This window comes from Rutidosis leptorrhynchoides, chromosome 1 (genome assembly GCF_046630445.1).
Source record: "Rutidosis leptorrhynchoides isolate AG116_Rl617_1_P2 chromosome 1, CSIRO_AGI_Rlap_v1, whole genome shotgun sequence".
In the NCBI taxonomy this organism is placed as follows: Eukaryota; Viridiplantae; Streptophyta; class Magnoliopsida; order Asterales; family Asteraceae; genus Rutidosis; species Rutidosis leptorrhynchoides.
Window position 1 is genome coordinate 693,907,037 of NC_092333.1, and position 22,274 is coordinate 693,929,310.

Consider the following 22,274-nt stretch of genomic DNA (forward strand, 5'->3'; position numbering starts at 1 on the left):
GCAGTTTTTATACAATATTATACAAGCATGCAGACTTCAATTCCTGTCTTTATTTAGCATGCAACAGCGGAAGCTCTTAATAATCACCTGAGAATAAACATGCTTTAAACGTCAACAAAAATGTTGGTGAGTTATAGGTTTAATCTTTATCATAAATCACAATAATAATAGGCCACAAGATTTCAATTATAACCGCACACGTAACCCGTGTACAAAATAATACGCGTAACTCGCGAATTAAAAATCATTCATATGGTGAACACCTAGTAACCGACATTAATAAAAATGTATCTAGAATATCCCCATCATTCTGGGACTCTCATCGGATATGATAAATTGAAGTACTAAAGCATCCGTAACCCGGATGGGGTTTGTTAGGCCCAATAGATCTATCTTTAGGATTCACGTCAATTAGGGTTTCTGTTCCCTAATTCTTAGATTACCAAACTATAAAGGGTGATATTCGGTAATAATAATCCAACCATAGAATGTAGTTTCAAGTACTTGTGCCTATTTTGTAAAACATTTATAAGACTGCATGTATTCTCATCACAAAAATATTCGATAGTAAAAATGGGACTATAACTCACTTTCACGTATTTTCACTTCGTCGGAAAATTAGACTTGGCCACTGGTCGATTCACGAACCTCAAGTATAGTAGGTAAACCTACTGGAAATGATGAAAAAATAACTTGAGCTTCAAAGAATCTTTGATGGCTTGGAAGTTCTTGAAGTAGAATCATGACACGAAAACAAGTTCAAGTAAGATTACTACTTGAACTAAGATATTTATAGTTATAGAAATTGAATCAAAGTTTGAATATGAATATTACCTTGTATTAGAAAGATAACCTACTGTAAATAACAAAGGTTTCTTGATCTTAGATGATTGCTTGGAATGGATTAGAAAGCTTGGAAGTAGACTTGCAAACTTGAAAGTATTCTTGATTTTATGAAACTAGAACTTATAGAATTTATGAAGAACACTTAGAACTTGAAGATAGAACTTGAGAGAGAATAATTAGATCAAGAAAATTGAAGAATGAAGGTGTTTGTATGTATTTTGGGTAGTGGTATATGGATTAGATATAAAGGATATGTAAGTTTGTTTTCTTGTAAATAATTCATGAATGATTTATAACATTTTTGTAATCTTGCTAAATAATTCATACTAGATTACAAAGAATGGTTCCCACATGTTTGATGACTCATTAAGGCTGCTAAGGAGCTGATCATTGAGTGTATATACCAATAGTATATACAACTAGAAGCTGGGTATTGTACGAGTACGAGTACTGAACGAATACGAGTAGAATTCTTGATGAAAATGTATGAGAATGCAATTGTAACCAATTTTTTTAAGTACAAGTATTTTGATATGTGTCTTGAAGTCTTCCAAAAGTGTATTAATACATATTAATATACTACATGTATATACATTTTAACTGAGTCGTTAAGTCATCGTTAGTCGTTACATATAAGTGTTGTTTCGAAACCTTTATGTTAACGATCTTGTTAAATGTAATTAATCCATTGTTATTATACTTAATGAGATGTTAAATTATTATGTTAACATGATAACATAGTGTATTAATATATCTTAATATCATATATATATATATATATGTTAAAACGTTATTACAACGATAATCGTTACATACATAACTCGTTTCGAAATATTTAAGTTAGTAGTCTTGTTTTACATATGTAGTTCATTATTAATACACTTAATGATATATTTAATTATCATTTTCTCATGTTAAACATAGTGTATTAGTATCTTAATACAATACATATGTATTTATTTTAATTAAAACGTCGTTATAACGATAATCGTTATATATATAGCGTTTCGGAATCTATAAGTTAATAGTCTCATTTTTCGTATATAGTTCATTGTTAATATACATAATGAGATACTTAATTATCATCATATCATGTTATATATATATATATATATATATATATATATATATATATATATATATATATATATATATATATATATATATATATATATATATCCATATATATCCATATATATATTATCATGTCGTTTTTACAAGTTTTAACGTTCGTGAATCGCCGGTCAATTTGGGTGGTCAATTGTCTACATAAACTCATTCCAATTAATCAAGTCTTAACAAGTTTGATTGCTTAACATGTTGGAAGCATTTAATCATGTAAATATAGTTTTCATTTAATATATAATCATGGAAAAGTTCGGGTCACTACAGTACCTACCCGTTAAATAAATTTCGTCCCGAAATTTTAAGCAGTTGGAGGTGTTGACGCATCTTCTGGAAATAGGTGCGGGTATTTCTTCTTTATCTGATCTTCAAACTCCCAGGTGAACTCGGGTCCTCTACGAGCATTCCATCGAACATTAACGATCGGTATCTTATTTTGCTTGAGTCCTTTAATCTAACGATCCATTATCTCGACGGGTTCTTCAACGAATTGTGGTTTTTCGTTGATCTTGATTTCGTCTAAAGGAATAGTGAGATCTTCTTTGGCTAAGCATTTCTTCATATTCGAGACGTGAAAGGTATTATGTACGCCGGCTAATTGTTGAGGTAATTCAAGTCAATAAGCTACCGGTCTGACACGATCAATAATCTTGAATGGCCCAATGTATCTCGGGTTTAGTTTTCCCCGTTTTCCAAAATGAACAACACCTTTCCAAGGTGATACCTTAAGCATGACCATGTCACCGATTTCAAATTCCAAATCCTTTCTTCTAATGTCCGCGTAGCTCTTTTGCCGAGTCTGAGCGGTTTTCAACCGTTGTTGAATTTGAATGATTTTCTCGGTAGTTTCTTGGATTATCTCCGGACCCGTAATTTGTCTATCCCCCACCTCATTCCAAAAAATTGGAGACATGTACTTTCTACCATAAAGTGCCTCGAACTGTGCCATTTCAATACTTGGGTGGTAACTGTTGTTGTAGGAAAATTCTGCTAACGGTAGATGTCGATCCCAACTATTTCCAAAATCAATAACACATGCTCGTAGCATGTCTTCAAGGGTCTGTATTGTCCTTTCGCTCTGCCCATCGGTTTGTGGATGATAGGCAGTACTCATGTTTAGACGAGTTCCCAATGCTTGCTATAATGTCTGCCAAAATCTTGAAACAAATCTGCCATCCCTATCAGAGATAATAGAGATTGGTATTCCATGTCTGGAGACGACTTCTTTTAAGTATAATCGCGCCAACTTTTCTATTTTATCATCTTCTCTCATTAGTAGAAAGTGTGCTGACTTGGTGAGACGATCGACTATTACCCAAATAGTATCATAACCACTTGTAGTCCTTGGCAATTTAGTAATGAAATCCATGGTAATGTTTTCCCATTTTCATTCCAGGATTTCGGGTTGTTGAAGTAGACCTGATGGTTTCTGATTTTTAGCTTTGACTTTAGAACAAGTCAAACATTCTCCTACGTATGTAGCAATATCGGCTTTCATACCCGGCCACCAAAAGTGTTTCTCGAGATCTTGGTACATCTTTCCCGCTCCAGGATGTATTGAGTATCTGGTTTTATGTGCTTCCCTAAGTTCCATTTCTCTCACATCTCCAAACTTTGGTACCCAAATTCTTTCAGCCCTATATCGGGTTCCATCTTCCCGAATATTAAGATGTTTCTCCGATCCTTTGGGTATTTCATTCTTCAAATTTCCCTCTTTTAAAACTCCTTGTTGCGCCTCCTTTATTTGTGTAGTAAGGTTAGTATGAATAATTATATTGATAGCTTTTACTCGAATAGGTTCCCTGTCCTTTCTGCTCAAGGCGTCGGCTACCACATTCACCTTCCCCGGGTGGTAACAAATCTCAAAGTCGTAATCTCAATAATTCAATCCACCTACGCTGCCTCATGTTCAGTTGTTTCTGATCAAATATATGTTGGAGACTCTTGTGGTCGGTATATATGATACTTTTGACCCCATATAAGTAGTGCCTCCACGTCTTTAATGCAAAAACAATAGCGCCTAACTCCAAATCGTGAGTCGTATAATTTTGCTCGTGAATCTTCAATTGTCTGGACGCATAAGCAATTACCTTCGTTCGTTGCATTAATACACAATCGAGACCTTGCTTTGAGGCGTCACAATATATCACAAAATCATCATTCCCTTCAGGCAATGACAATATAGGTGTCGTAGTTAACTTTTTCTTCAACAATTGAAACGCTTTCTCTTGCTCATCCTTCCATTCAAATTTCTTCCCTTTATGCGTTAACGCAGTCAAGGGTTTTGCTATTTTGGAAAAATCTTGGATGAATCTTCTGTAGTAACCAGCCAATCCTAAAAATTGGCATATATGCTTCGGAGTTTTCAGGGTTTTCCAGTTTTCAACGATTTCAATCTTTGCCGGATCAACCTGAATACCTTCTTTGTTCATTACATGACCAAGGAATTGAACTTCTTCTAACCAAAATGCACACTTTGAAAACTTAGCGTATAGTTTTTCTTTCCTCAACAACTCTAGCAATTTTCTCAAATGTTCTTCGTGCTCTTGATCATTCTTTCAGTAAAAAAGTATGTCATCGATGAAGACAATGAAAAACTTGTCAAGATATGGTCCACAAACTCGGTTAATGAGGTCCATGAACACCGCTGGTGCGTTAGTTAATCCAAACGGCATAACCATAAACTCATAATGACCGTAACGCGATTTGAAAGCAGTCTTTGGAATGTCATCCTCTTTCACCCACATTTGATGATACCCGGAACGTAAATCAATCTTCGAATAAACTGACGAGCCTTGTAGCAGATCAAATAAGTCATCGATTCTCGGTAGTGGATAACGTTTCTTGATGGTAAGTTTGTTCAAATCTCTGTAGTTGATGCACAACCTAAATGTACCATCTTTCTTTTTGACAAACAAAATAAGAGCTCCCCATGGTGATGTACTTGGTCGTATGAAAGCACGCTCTAAAAGTTCTTGTAATTGGCTTTGGAGTTCCTTCATTTCGTTGAGTGCGAGTCTGTATGGAGCACGAGCTATTGGTGCAGCTCCTGGTACAAGATCTATTTGAAATTCAACAGATCGGTGTGGAGGTAGTCCCGGTAATTCTTTTGGAAATACATTGGGAAATTCTTTTGCGACGGGAACATCATTTGAAATGTCCCGTTCATATTGATTATAAACGTTCCATATTAATTGATTTCATTGCGAGGTTTTGACCTCTATATGAGACGTTTTTCAAAGACTGCATTCGTTTTTAAAACAAACCATAACCTTTATTTTATCGACAAGGTTAAAAGGACACCGCCTAGATTATCCAGAAATGATAATAAAAAAATATCACATTTACACACTACCAATACATATTGGTTTACAATATTAATATGTTACAACAAAGTAAATCTCGAATGCTGTTTTAAACAATATTACACAATCATGCTGACACCAAATCTTGTCCATATTTTAGCATGCAACAGCGGAAGCTCTTAATAATCACCTGAGAATAAACATGATTTAAACGTCAACAAAAATGTTGGTGAGTTATAGGTTTAACCTATATATTTATCAAATCATAATAATAGACCACAAGATTTCATATTTCAATATACATCCCATACATAGAGATAAAAATCATTCATATGGTGAACACCTGGTAACCGACATTAACAAGATGCATATAAGAATATCCCCTATCATTCCGGAAAATCCTTCGGACATGATAAAAATGAATTCGAAGTACTAAAGCATCCGGTACTTTGGATGGGGTTCGTTAGGCCCAATAGATCTATCTTTAGGATTCACGTCAATTAGTAGATCGGTGTACTAATTCTTAGGTTACCAAGCAAAAGGGGCATATTCGGCTTCGATCATTCACCCATATAATGTAGTTTCAATTACTTTTGTCTATTTCGTAAAACATTTATAAAACTGCATGTATTCTCATCCCAAAAATACTAGATTTTAAAAGTGGGACTATAACTCACTTTCACAGATTTTTACTTCGTCGGGAAGTAAGACTTGGCCATTGGTCGATTCACGAACCTATAACAAATATGTAAATATATATATCAAAGTATGTTCAAAATATATTTACAACATTTTTAATATGTTTTAATGTTTTAAGTTTATTAAGTCAGCTGTCCTCGTTAGTAACCTACAACTAGTTGTCCACAGTTAGATGTACAGAAATAAATCGATATATATTATCTTGAATCAATCCAAGACCCAGTGTATACACGTCTCAGGCTAGATCACAACTCAAAGTATATATATTTTTGGAATCAACCTCAACCCTGTATAGCTAACTCAATCATTACTGCATATAGAGTGTCTATGGTTGTTCCAAATAATATATATACATGGGTCGATATGATATGTCAAAATATTTGCATACGTGTCTATGGTATCCCAAGATTACATAATATATTAGAATACATGTATGATATAATATAAGTTAGCTAGGATATGATTAATATAGTTTTGCTACCAATTTTCACGTAGCTACATCAAGCAAAATTATCCAATCTTGTTTTACCCATAACTTCTTCGTTTTAAAACCGTTTTGAGTGATTCAAGTTGCTATGGTTTCATATTGAACTTAAGTTTATGAATCTAAACAGAAAAAGTATAAGTTTATAGTCGGAAATACAGATTACAAGTCATTTTTGTAAAGGTAGTCATTTCAGTCGAAAGAACGACGTCTTGATAACCATTTTGAAAAACATACTTTCACTTTGAGTTTAACCATGATTTTTGGATATAGTTTCATGTTTATAAGAAAAATCATTTTCCTAGAAGAACAACTTTTAAATCAAAGTTTATCATAGTTTTTAATTAACTAACCCAAAACAGCCCGCGGTGTTACTACGACGGCGTATATCCAGTTTTACGGTGTTTTTTGTGTTTTCAGGTTTTAAATCATTAAGTTAGCATATCATATAGATATAGAACATGTGTTTAGTTGATTTTAAAAGTCAAGTTAGAAGGATTAACTTTTGTTTTCGAACAAGTTTAGAATTAACTAAACTATGTTCTAGTGATTACAAGCTTAAACCTTCGAATAAGGTAGTTTTATATATATGAATTGAATGATGTTATGAACATCATTACTACCTCAAGTTTTATGGATAAACCTACTGGAAATGAGAAAAATAGATCTAGCTTCAAAGGATCCTTGGATGGCTTGAAAGTTCTTGAAGTAGAATCATGACACGAAAACAAGTTCAAGTAAGATTTCCACTCGAAATAAGATTGTTAAAGTTATAGAAATTGAATCAAAGTTTGAATATGAGTATTACCTTGTATTAGAAAGATATCTTAATATAAATAAGAAAGATTTCTTGAGGTTGGATGATCACTCAAAGTGGATTTGCAAGATTGGAAGTAAGCTAGCAAACTTGGAAGTGTTGTTGGTGTGTTCTTGAGTAGTTGTTTTATAACTTGGTTTATGTATGGATTTATGAACTAGATTGAGCTAGATTTTGATGAAGATGATGAAGAACACTTAGAAAAATGGAAGAACACTTGAGAGAGTATAGTTTGATTCAAGAAAATTGCAAAGTGAATGTGTTTGTGGTACTCCTCATTCACGTGAATGTGTAGTCTCCATATAGGCTCCATTAGTTTGTAATTTTGTGAGATATTTCTTGCTAGATGTTAAATGATGGTTCCCACATGGTTAGGTGACTCACAAGGGCTGCTTAGAGCTGATCATTGAAGTGTATATACCAATAGTAAATACATTTGGAAGCTGGGTATTGTACGAGTACGAATACGAGTGCATACGAGTAGAATTGTTGATGAAAATGAACGAGTATGTAATTGTAATCATTTTTGTTAAGTAGAAGTACTTTGATAAGTGTCTTGAAGTCTTTCAAAAGTGTTTAAATACATTTAAATATACTACATGTATATACATTTTAACGGAGTCGTTAAGTCATCGTTAGTCGTTACATGCAAATGTTGTTTTGAAACCTTTAAGTTAACGATCTTGTTAAATGTTGTGAACTCATTGTTTATTATGTCTAATGAGATGTTAAATTATTACATTATCATGATATTATGATGTATTAATATATCTTAATATGATATATATACATTTAAATGTCGTTACAACAATAATCGTTACATATATGTCTCGTTTCGAAATCCTTAAGTTAGTAGTCTTGTTTTTACATATGTAGTTCATTGTTAATATACTTAATGATATGTTTACTTATCATTTATCATGTTTATATATAGTGTATCAATATCTTAAAATGATTCATATGTAATTAGTAAGACGTTGTTATAACGATAATCGTTATATATATCGTTTTCGAGTTTCTTAATTCAATAGTCTCATTTTTATATATATAAATCATTGTTAAAATACTTAATGAGATACATACTTATCATAATATCATGTTAACTATATATATATATCCATATATATGTCATCATATAGTTTTTACAAGTTTTAACGTTCGTGAATCGCCGTTCAACTTGGGTGGTCAATTGTCAATATGAAACCTATTTCAATTAATCAAGTCTTAACAAGTTTGATTGCTTAACATGTTAGAAACACTTAATCATGTAAATATTAATTTCATTTAATATATATAAACATGGAAAAGTTCGGGTCACTACAGTACCTACCCGTTAAATAAATTTTGTCCCGAAATTTTAAGCAATCGGAGGTGTTGACGTATCTTCTGAAAATAAGTGCGGGTATTTCTTCTTTATCTTATCTTCTCATTCCCAGGTGAACTCGGGTCCTCTACGAGCATTCCATCAAACCTTAACAATTGGTATCTTGTTTTGCTTAAGTCTTTTAACCTCACGATCCATTATTTCGACGAGTTCTTCGATGAATTGAAGTTTTTCGTTGATTTGGATTTTGTCTAACGGAATAGTGAGATCTTCTTTAGCAAAACATTTCTTCAAATTCGAGACGTGGAAAGTGTTATGTACAGCCGCGAGTTGTTGCGGTAACTCAAGTCGGTAAGCTACTGGTCCGACACGATCAATAATCTTGAATGGTCCAATATACCTTGGATTTAATTTCCCTCGTTTACCAAATCGAACAACGCCTTTCCAAGGTGCAACTTTAAGCATGACCATCTCTCCAATTTTAAATTCTATATCTTTTCTTTTAATGTCAGCGTAACTCTTTTGTCGACTTTGGGCGGTTTTCAACCGTTGTTGAATTTGGATGATCTTCTCGGTTTCTTGTATTATCTACGGACCTGTAATCTATCTATCCCCCACTTCACTCCAAAAAATCGGAGACCTGCACTTTCTACCATAAAGTGCTTCAAACGGCGCCATCTCAATGCTTGAATGGTAGCTGTTGTTGTAGGAAAATTCTGCTAACTGAAGGTGTCGATCCCAACTGTTTCCGAAATCAATAACACATGCTCGTAGCATGTCTTCAAGTGTTTGTATCGTCCTTTCGCTCTGCCCATCAGTTTCTGGATGATAAGCAGTACTCATGTCTAGAGAGTTCCTAATGCTTGCTGTAATGTCTGCCAGAATCTTGAAATAAATCTGCCATCCCTATCAGAGATAATAGAGATTGGTATTCCATGTCTTGAGAAGACTTCCTTCAAATACAGTCGTGCTAACTTCTCCATCTTGTCATATTCTCTTATTGGCAGGAAGTGTGCTGATTTGGTGAGACGATCAACTATTACCCAAATAGTATCAAAACCACTTGCAGTCCTTGGCAATTTAGCGATGAAATCCATGGTAATGTTTTCCCATTTCCATTCTGGGATTTCGGGTTGTTGAGATAGACCTGATGGTTTCTGATGCTCCGCTTTGACCTTAGAACACGTCAAACATTCTCCTACGTATTTAGCAATATCGGCTTTCATACCCAGCCACCAAAAATGTTTCTTGAGATCCTTGTACATCTTCCCCGTTCCAGGATGTATTGAGTATCTGGTTTTATGAGCTTCTCTAAGTACCATTTCTCTCATATCTCTAAATTTTGGTACCCAAATTCTTTCAGCCCTATACCGGGTTCCGTCTTTCCGAATATTAAGATGCTTCTCCGATCCTTTGGGTATTTAATCCTTTAAATTTCCCTCTTTTAAAACTCCTTGTTGCGCCTCCCTTATTTGAGTAGTAAGGTTAGTGTGAATCATTATATTCATAGCTTTTACTAGAATGGGTTCTCTGTCCTTTCTGATCAAGGCGTCGGCTACCACATTTGCCTTCCCCGGGTGGTAACGAATCTCAAAGTCGTAATCATTCAACAATTCAATCCACCTGCGCTGCCTCATGTTCAGTTGTTTCTGATTAAATATGTGTTGAAGACTTTTGTGGTCGGTATATATAATACTTTTGACCCCATATAAGTAGTTCATCCAAGTCTTTAATGCAAAAACAACTGCGCCTAATTCCAAATCATGCGTCGTATAATTCTGCTCGTGAATCTTCAATTGTCTAGACGCATAAGCAATTACATTCGTTCGTTGCATTAATACACAACCGAGACCTTGCTTTGAGGCATCACAATATATCACAAATCATCATTCCCTTCAGGTAATGACAATATAGGTGCCGTAGTTAACTTTTTCTTTAACAATTGAAACGCTTTCTCTTGTTCATCCTTCCATTCAAATTTCCTCCCTTTATGCGTTAATGCAGTCAAGGGTTTTGCTATTCTGGAAAAATCTTGGATGAACCTTCTGTAGTAACCAGCTAGTCCTAAAAATTGGCGTATATGCTTCAGAGTTTTCGGGGTTTCCCACTTTTCAACGGTTTCAATCTTTGCTGGATCCACCTGAATGCCTTCTTTGTTCACTATGTGACCGAGGAATTGAACTTCTTCCAACCAAAATGCACACTTTGAAAACTTAGCGTACAGTTTTTCTTTTCTCAGCAACTCTAGAACTTTTCTCAAATGTTCTTCGTGCTCTTGATCATTCTTCGAGTAAATAAGTATGTCATCGATGAAAACAATGACAAACTTGTCAAGATATGGCCCACGCACTCGGTTCATGAGGTCCATGAACACAGCTGGTGCGTTAGTCAATCCAAACGGCATAAACATAAACTCGTAATGACCGTAACGCGTCCTAAAAGCAGTCTCGGAATGTCGTCCTCCTTCACCCGCATTTGGTGATATTCAGAACATAAATCGATCTTCGAATAAACCGACGAGCCTTGTAGTTGATCAAATAAGTAATCGATTCTCAGTAATGGGTAACGGTTCTTGATGGTAAGTTTGTTCAACTCTCGGTAGTCGATACACAACCTGAATGTACCATCATTCTTCTTGACAAACAGAACATGAGCTCCCCATGGTGATGTACTTGGTCGAATGAAACCACGCTCTAAAAGTTCCTGTAACTGACTTTGTAATTCTTTCATTTCGCTAGGTGCGAGTCTGTATGGAGCACGAGCTATTGGTGCAGCTCCTGGTACAAGGTCTATTTGAAATTCAACGGATCAATGTGGGGGTAATCCCGGTAATTCTTTCGAAAATACATCGGAAAATTCTTTTGCGACGAGAACATCACTGATGTTATTTTCTTCAGGTTTAACTTCCTCGATGTGTGCTAGAATGACGTAACAACCTTTTCTTATTAGTTTTTGTGCCTTCAAACTACTAATAAGGTTTAACTTTGCGTTGTTCTTTTCTCCGTACACCATTAAAGGTTTTCCTTTTTCACACATAATGCGAATCACATTTTTGTAACAAACGACCTCTGCTCTCACCTTTTTCAACCAGTCCATGCCAATTATTACATCAAAACTCCCTAACTCGACTGGTATTAAATCAATTTTAAACGTTTCATCCCCCAGTTTAATTTCTCTATCCCGACATATATTATCTGCTGAAATTAATTTACCGTTTGCTAATTCGAGTAAAAATTTACTATCCAAAGGCGTAAAAGGGCAACTTAATTTAGCACAAAAATCTCTACTCATATAGCTTCTATCCGCACCCAAATCAAATAAAACATAAGCAGATTTATCGTCAATAAGAAACGTACCCGTAACAAGCTCCGGGTCTTCCTGTGCTTCTGCCGCATTAATATTGAAAACTCTTCCGCGGCCCTGCCCATTAGCATTCCCCTGATTCGGGCAATTTCTAATAATGTGGCCTGGTAGAAAACATTTATAACAAACAGCGTTGGTATGACTTGCTTCGATACTATTTATTCCGGCATTACTTGTTTCGACACTATTTGTTCCTTTAGTTCTGTTAAACTTTGGTCCGTAGACCTCACACTTTGTCGCGCTACGACCATTTCTTTTACACTTGTTGTAAAATGTCGTGCAAAACCCCGGGTGATTTTTTTCACACCTATGACATGGCTGTTTTTGGTTTTTGTTGCCGTTGTTGTTATTGAGGTTGTTGTTGGGATTGTTATTGTTGTTGAAACGGTTGTTGTAGTTGTTGTTGTTGTTGTTGGGACGTTTGTTGTAGTTATTGTTAGGATTGCGGTTATTGTTGCGATTTTTGTTGCAGTTGTTGGGATAGTTGTTGCGATTGTGGTTGTAATTGTTATTGTTGTTGTACTGGTGACTCTTGTCACCATTTTTCTCCCACTTCCTCTTGAGTTGTTTCGTGTTTACTTCTTCGGCCGCCTGCTCTTTAATTCTTCCCTCAATCTGATTTATGAGTTTATGAGCCATTCGACTTGCCTTCTGTATGGAAGCGGGCTCGTGTGAACTCACATCTTCTTGAATTCTTACTGGTAACCCTTTTACAAACGCGTTGATCTTCTCTTCTTCATCTTCGAACGCTCCCAGATACAATAGGCACAACTCTGTGAATCGTCATTCATATGTGGTAATGTCGAACCCTTGTGTTTGTAACTCTTTATGTTCTACCTTGAGCTTATTGACTTCGTTTCTAGGACGGTACTGCTCGTTCATCAATTGCTTGAATGCCGACCATGGTAGTGCGTAAGCAGCATTTTGTCCTACCTGTTCAAGATAGGTGTTCCACCATATTAACGCAGTACCTGTGAAGGTATGCGTAGCGTACTTAACTTTGTCCTCTTCAGTACACTTACTTATGGCAAACACCGATTCGACCTTATCGGTCCACCGTTTCAATCCAATTGGTCATTCGGTTCCATCAAATTCTAAAGGTTTGCAGGCAGTGAATTCTTTTAGGAGCATCCTACACGATTTCTTGTGGAATTAGTTCCACTGCTAGATCCAGAGTTATTGTTATTTTGCATCGCAGCCTGTACTGCGGCTATGTTTGCTGCAAGGAAAACACGAAAGTCTTCCTCGCTCATGTTCAAATTCTGACGAGTCGTCGGTGTCATTTCTTTCAAAAATAGCCCAAAAGAATTAAGTTAATCATATAGAGTTTTAAGAGTAGTCAATAGTATTTCGTAGCATAGTATGAACTCATTTATAAAAGCTTTTTCTTCATATTAGCGTTTTATAGTTTTAATTCGGGTAGTACCTACCCGTTAAGTTCATACTTAGTAGCTAATATACAATTTAACTACTACAATTCTATATGAAAAAAACTGATTATAATAAAATTTCGCGTTCAAATTTTATACAATATTTTACAAACTTACAATACCGCTATTATACATATAGGATGAAATATAGCACATAATAACTTTGCTACTCGGCAGCTATAAATGCAATTCTAGTTAATACGCAAGTTATTCAGCAAAAGAAATAAAGACACGTAATTCATAAGTCCAGAAACAAGTCATGCATTCTGGTTTTACTAAGACGACTTCCCATCCTTGGTCTTGTGGAAAGTAACCATTATGACCATTGGCTAGGCAGCATGTTGTAATGTCGTCAAAAGGACAGGTTTCGTAATGTCCAACAGCCCCGTAATAATCTAAAAACCTTGTTTCTCACCCCAACTACTGAATCCGTCACTTGTGGGAAGGTTTTATTTAAAAGTTGTAATCCGATGTTCTTTTTCTCACTTTGGTAAGAAGCGAACATCACTAACCCGTAAGTATAACATGCTTCTTTATGTTGCATGTTAGAAGCTCTTTCTAACTCACGAAATTCTATGTTGGGATACGTTGAGTCAAAATAGGTTCTTAACCCGTAGCGTAAAATTGCATTTAGATTCCCCGCATTTAACACTTTAAAGAAAACACGGCGTAACTTACGGTCTCCCCAATGTGATATACCCCACCTATCAAAGGAAAGCCTTTTATAAATTAAGGCATTTTTGGAAAGTCTTTCAAATGTTTGACAAGTTAATTTCGCCATAACTAAATGTGCTGATGAATTCTGACCGACTCTAGACAAGATTTCCTCAATCATATCCTCTGGTAGGTCTTCTAAAATATTCGGTTGTCTACCCTTAACGTCCATTTTGTTATTATACTGTAAAATAGACAAGGATTAGATTCGTAAAAAGATAATTAACAAACAATACAAGCAATTTTTACATAGAACATAAAAGTACAAGCACACTACAATACATATAATACACAACATGATTACAACCCTCTAATCTGAATCACTGGTTTCTTCTTCTTAGGACTTGGTTCGTTTTCCTAATTTTCTAGGGATATATGGTGTTCCTCTAATACGAGCCGTCGTTTTCTACAATGGTTTAGAAAAACCTGGTGGTTTAGAGGTTCCCGGGTTATTGTTACAATTTAGGAAATACGGATGTTGCCGATACATATAAAGTTCATCGGGGTTGGAATCAAGTTTCTCTATTTTTATACCTTTTCCCTTATTATTTTCTTTTGCTTTATTAAATTGGGTCGAGGTAATTTTTATAACATCATCGGAATCCTCGTCGGGATCTGATTCATCGAAAAATTGGTAATCTTCCCAATATTTTACTTCCTCGGCGGAAATACCATTGACCATTTTTAACTTTGGTCCATTGGTTGAAGATTTTCTTTTATTTAATCGATTTACTGTAGGTATCAATATTTCTTCCTCCAGAACCTCCTCTTCTTCCGGTTCCTCCTCTTCCGGTTCCTCCTCTTCTGGTTCCTCCTCTTCCGGTTCGTCCTCTTCCGGTTCCTCTTCTTCCGGTTCCTCTTCTTCCGGTTCCTCTTCGGGAATTTGTGAATCTTCCCAAAATATATTCAACTTTCATTATCAAACACGTTAAGAGATTAATATATCACATAATATTTACATGTTAATAATATATAGTTTCCAACAAAAAATGTTAAGCAATCGTCTTTGAAGAAAAACACGGTCGAAGTCCAGACTCACTAATGCATCCTAACAAACTCGGTAAGACACACTAATGCAAAAATTCTGGTTCTCTAAGACCAACGCTCTGATACCAACTGAAATGTCCTGTTCATATTGATTATAAACGTTCCATATTAATTGATTTTGTTGCGAGGTTTTGACCTCTATATGAGACGTTTTTCAAAGACTGCATTCATTTTTAAAACAAACCATAACCTTTATTTTATCGACAAGGTTAAAAGGACACCGCCTAGATTATCCAGAAATGATAATCTAAAAATATCACACTTACACACTACCAATACATATTGGTTTACAATATTAATATGTTACAACAAAGTAAATCTCGAATGCAATTTTAAACAATATTACACAAGCATGCTGACACCAAATCTTGTCCATATTTTAGCATGCAATAGCGGAAGCTCTTAATAATCACCTGAGAATAAACATGCTTTATACGTCAACAAAAATGTTGGTGAGTTATAGGTTTAACCTATATATTTATCAAATCGTAATAATAGACCACAAGATTTCATATTTCAATATACATCCCATACATAGAGATAAAAATCATTCATATGGTGAACACCTGGTAACCGACATTAACAAGATGCATATAAGAATATCCTCTATCATTCCGGGAAATCCTTCGGACATGATAAAAACGAATTCGAAGTAGTAAAGCATCCGGTACTTTGGATGGGATTCGTTAGGCCCAATAGATCTATCTTTAGGATTCGCGTCAATTAGTAGATCGGTTTACTAATTCTTAGGTTACTGATAATGCTTAAAAGGAACATATATTTAGTATCAATATCCTTCCAATATGAAAAGCTTTTAGTTACTATTGTTCTATTTTTATGTAATAATCGTTTAAATAAATAAGTGCGAAGACAAAAGAAGAAAACGATGATTTGAAGACGCAAATGACCAAAAAGCTAAAAAGTACAAAGTACAATCTAAGTGGTTCAAATTATTGATGAGAAACGTCTAGAAATTACAAGAGTACAAGCCGCAAAACTCAAAGTACAAGATATTAAATTATACGAAAAGGCGTTCGAAAATCCGGAACCGAGACATGATTCAACTATCAACGTGCGACCCAACGGATCTAAAATTACAAGTCAACTATGCACAAGAATATAATATTATATATAATTAATTATATATATATTATATATTATTTTAATCAAAGAAGCCCACGTTTAATTCATTTGGTGAGCTGGAATTCGAAGCTCCGCACTCGCGGAGCTGTGAAGCACAAAACCTCCACACTCGCGGAGCTGTACAGTTCAAAGTGGGCCTATAAAAGGCCGCGCATTCTGATCGATTTCCTTACACCTTTTTCTTTTCCTTTCTCATATCATATACGATATATATATATATATATATATATATATATATATATATATATATATATATATATATATATATATATATATATATATATATATATATATATATATATATATATATATTTATAATTATAATTATAATTTTAATTTAAAGTTTAATAATAATAAGGTTATGTTGGCGAATGTTTTAAGTTTGTAAGTCAAAATTCTGTCCGTGTAACGCTACGCTATTAATAATCATTGTAAGTTATGTTCAACCTTTTTAAAGTAATGTCTTGTAGCTAAGTTATTATTATGCTTATTTAAGCTGAAGTAATCATGATGTTGGGCTAAATATTAAAGACGGGGTTATTGGGCTTTGTACCATAATTGAGGTTTGGACAAAAGAACGACACTTGTGGAAATTGGACTATGGGCTATTAATGGGCTTTATATTAACTAAACGATAGTTCGTTAATTTAATATAGAGATTTACAATTTGACGTATCTATAAATAACCATATACACTCGATCGGACACGATGGGCGGGATATTTATAAATACTAATAATTGTTCATTTGACCGGACACGGGAATGGATTAATAGTCAATGGACTCATTGAAACAGGGGTGGATTACATACAAGGACACTTGGTGTAATTGATAATAAAGTATTAAAACCTTGGATTGCACGCAGTAGATAACCTGGTGTAATCATTAACAATGTATTAAAACCTTATTACAGTTTAAGTCCCCAATAAGTTGGAATATTTGACTTCGGGTATAAGGATAATTTGACGAGGACACTCGCACTTTATATTTATGACTGATGGACTGTTATGGACAAAAACCGTATGGACATATCGAATAATCCAAGATAAAGGACAATTAACCCATGGTAATAAACTAAAATCAACACGTCGAACATTATGATTACGGAAGTTTAAATAAGCATAATTCCTTTATTTTATATCTCATCGCACTTTTATTTACTGTCATTTTATTTATCGCACTTTTATTATCGTCATTTACTTTACGCTTTAAATTAAGTTATATTTATTTTTAATATTTTACATTAGGTTTTAATTGCGACTTAAGACATAAAATCGACAAACCGGTCATTAAACGATAAAAACCCCCTTTTATAATAATAATAATACTACTTATATATATATATATATATATATATATATATATATATATATATATATATATATATATATATATATATATATATATATATACACAAATATAGTTTAAAATAAATATAGCGTTAAATTTAGTTGTATCCCTGTGGAACGAACCGGACTTACTAAAAACTACACTACTCTACGATTAGTTACACTGCCTATAAGTGTTGTAGCAAGGTTTAGGTATATCCCATCTATATAAATAAATAAAACTTGTATCATATTATGCCGTATTTCATATTAAAAATAATACTATTTCGTACTACTCCTCGTACACATCAGTTACCAAGCAAAAGGGGCATATTCGGCTTCGATCATTCACCCATATAATGTAGTTTCAATTACTTGTGTCTATTTCGTAAAACATTTATAAAACTGCATGTATTCTCATCCCAAAAATATTAGATTTTAAAAGTGGGACTATAACTCACTTTCACAGATTTTTACTTCGTCGGGAAGTAAGACTTGGCCACTGGTCGATTCACTAACCTATAACAAATATGTACATATATATATATATCAAAGTATGTTCAAAATATATTTACAACATTTTTAATACGTTTTAATGTTTTAAGTTTATTAAGTCAGCTGTCCTCGTTAGTAACCTACAATTAGTTGTCCACAGTTATATGTACATAAATAAATCGATATATATTATCTTGAATCAATCCACGACCCAGTGTATACACATCTCAGGCTAGATCACAACTCAAAGTATATATATTTTTGGAATCAACCTCAACCCTGTATAGCTAACTCAATCATTACTGCATATGGAGTGTCTATGGTTGTTCCAAATAATATATATACATGGGTCGATATGATATGTCAAAACATTTGCATACGTGTCTATGGTACCCCAAGATTACATAATATATTAGAATACATGTATGATACAATATAAGTTAGCTAGGATATGATTAATATAGATTTGTTACCAATTTTCACGTAGCTACATCAAGCAAAATTATCCAATCTTGTTTTACACATAACTTATTCGTTTTAAAACCGTTTTGAGTGATTCAAGTTGCTATGGTTTCATATTGAACTTAAGTTTATGAATCTAAACAGAAAAAGTATAAGTTTATAGTCAGAAATATAGATTACAAGTCGTTTTTGTAAAGGTAGTCATTTCAGTCGAAAGAACGACGTCTTGATGACCATTTTGAAAAACATACTTTCACTTTGAGTTTAACCATGATTTTTGGATATAGTTTCATGTTCATAAGAAAAATCATTTTCCCAGAAGAACAACTTTTAAATCAAAGTTTATCATAGTTTTTAATTAACTAACCCAAAACAGCCCGCGGTGTTACTACGACGGCGTATATCCGGTTTTACGGTGCTTTTCGTGTTTTCAGGTTTTAAATCATTAAGTTAGCATATCATATAGATATAGAACATGTGTTTAATTGATTTTAAAAGTCAAGTTAGAAGGATTAACTTTTGTTTGCCAACAAGTTTAGAATTAACTAAACTATGTTCTAGTGATTACAAGCTTAAACCTTCGAATAAGGTAGTTTTATATATATGAATCGAATGATGTTATGAACATCATTACTACCTCAGGTTTTGTGGATAAACCTACTGGAAATGAGAGAAATAGATGTAGCTTCAAAGGATCCTTGGATGGCTTGAAAGTTCTTGAAGTAGAATCATGACACGAAAACAAGTTCAAGTAAGATTTCCACTCGAAATAAGATTGTTAAAGTTATAGAAATTGAATCAAAGTTTGAATATGAGTATTACCTTGTATTAGAAAGATATATTACTGTAAATAAGAAAGATTTCTTGAGGTTGGATGATCACTCAAAGTGGATTTGCAAGATTGAAAGTAAGCTAGCAAACTTGGAAGTGTTGTTGGTGTGTTCTTGAGTAGTTGTTTTATAACTTGGTTTATGTATGGATTAATGAACTAGATTGAGCTAGATTTTGATGAAGATGATGAAGAACACTTAGAACAATGGAAGAACACTTGAGAGAGAGTAGTTTGATTTAATAAAATTGCAAAGTGAATGTGTTTGTGGTACTCCTCATTTACGTGAATGTGTAGTCTCCATATAGGCTCCATTAGTTTGTAATTTTGTGAGATATTTCATGCTAGATGTTAAATAATGGTTCCCACATGGTTAGGTGACTCACAAGGGCTGCTAAGAGCTGATCATTGAAGTGTATATACCAATAGTAAATACATTTAGAAGTTGGGTATTGTACGAGTACGAATACGGGTGCATACGAGTAGAATTGTTGATGAAAATGAACGAGTATGTAATTGTAATCATTTTTGTTAAGTAGAAGTACTTTGATAAGTGTCTTGAAGTCTTTCAAAAGTATTTAAATACATTTAAATATACTACATGTATATACATTTTAACGGAGTCGTTAAGTCATCGTTAGTCGTTACATGCAAATGTTGTTTTGAAACCTTTAAGCTAACGATCTTGTTAAATGTTGTGAACTCATTGTTTATTATGTCTAATGAGATGTTAAATTATTACATTATCATGATATTATGATGTATTAATATATCTTAATATGATATATATACATTTAAATGTCGTTACAACAATAATCGTTACATATATGTCTCGTTTCGAAATCCTTAAGTTAGTAGTCTTGTTTTTACATATGTAGTTCATTGTTAATATACTTAATGATATGTTTAATTATCATTTCTCATGTTTATATAGTGTATCAATATCTTAAAATGATTCATATGTAATTAGTAAGACGTTGTTATAACGATAATCGTTATATATATCGTTTTCGAGTTTCTTAATTCAATAGTCTCATTTTTATGTATATAACTCATTGTTAAAATACTTAATGAGATACATACTTATCATAATATCATGTTAACTATATATATATATCCATATATATGTCATCATATAGTTTTTACAAGTTATAACGTTCGTGAATCGCCGTTCAACTTGGGTGGTCAATTGTCAATATGAAACCTATTTCAATTAATCAAGTCTTAACAAGTTTGATTGCTTAACATGTTGGAAACACTTAATCATGTAAATATCAATTTCATTTAATATATATAAACATGGAAAAGTTCGGTTCACTACATCATTGATGTTCTTTTCTTCAGGTTTGACTTCTTCGATGTGTGCTAGAATGGCATAACAACCTTTTCTTATTAGCTTTTGCGACTTCAAATTACTAATAAGATTTAACTTCGCTTTGCTCTTCTCTCCGTACACCATTAAGGGTTTTCTCTTTTCGCGCATAATGCGAATAACATTTTTGTAACAAACGATCTCTGCTTTCACCTCTTTCAACCAGTCCATGCCAATTATCACATCATAACTCCGTAACTCTATTGGTATCGAATCAATCTTAAACGTTTCGCTAACCAATTTAATTTCTCGATTCCGACATATTTTATCTGCTGTAATTAATTTACCGTTTGCTAATTCGAGTAAAAATTTATTATCCAAAGGTGTTAATGGACAACTTAGTTTGGCACAAAAATCTCTACTCATATAGCTTCTATCCGCACCTGAATTAAATAAAACATAAGCAAGTTTTTCATCGATAAGAAATGTACCCGTAACAAGCTCTGGGTCTTCCTGTGCTTCTGCCGCATTAATATTGAAAACTCTTCCTCGGCCTTGACCATTATTATTCCCCTGGTTGGGACACTTACTTTTGTAATGGACCTTTTTCCCACATCCGAAATAAGTAATGTCGGCATTTTCTGTTCCATTAACCTCTGGTTCGTAAACTTCACACTTTGCCGCACTATGACCATTTCTTTTACACTTGGTACATGATACCGAACAGTAAGTAGTCGGATGGTACCCTTCACACCTTTTGCACGGAATTTTCTGATTTTGGTTGCCATTTTTGATATTGAGATAGTTATTGGGATTGTTGTTGTTGGGACGTTTGTTGTAGTTGTTATGGGGGTTATATTAGTTGTTGTTGGGATTGCGATTGTTGTTGTGGTTAATGTTGCGGTTGTTGTGGTTGTTATAATGATTGTTGTTGTTGTTGTTGTTGGATTGGTGACCCTTGTCACTGTTTTCTTCCCACTTTCTCTTGACATGTTTCATTTTGGCCTCCTCGGCCGCCTGCTCTTTAATTCTTCCCTCAATCTGGGTCACGAGTTTGTGAGCCATTCTACTTGCCTTTTGCATGGAGGTAGGCTCGTTTGAACTCACATCCTCCTCGGACTTGGTTCGTTTTGCTAACTTCCTAGGGATATATGGTGCTCCTCTAATATGAGCCGTCGTTTTCACAAATGGTTTAGAAAAACCTAGTGGATTAGATGTTCCTGGGTTATAGTTAAAATTTAAGAAATACGGGTGTTTACGATACACCCCATCAGGATATTTCATGTTAACATAAAGTTCATCGGTTTTGGGATCAAGTTTTTCTATTTTGATAGCTTTTCCCTTATTTTTTTCTTTTGCTTCGTTAAATTGGGTCGGGGTAATTTCTATGACATCATCGGAATCCTCGTCGGGAGCCGATTCATCAGAAAATTGGTAATTTTCCCAATATTTTTCCTCCTCCGCGGAGACACCACAAACCATTTTTAATTTTGGTCCATTTGTTGATGATTTTCTTTTATTTAACCATTTTTCTGTAGTTATTAATATTTCT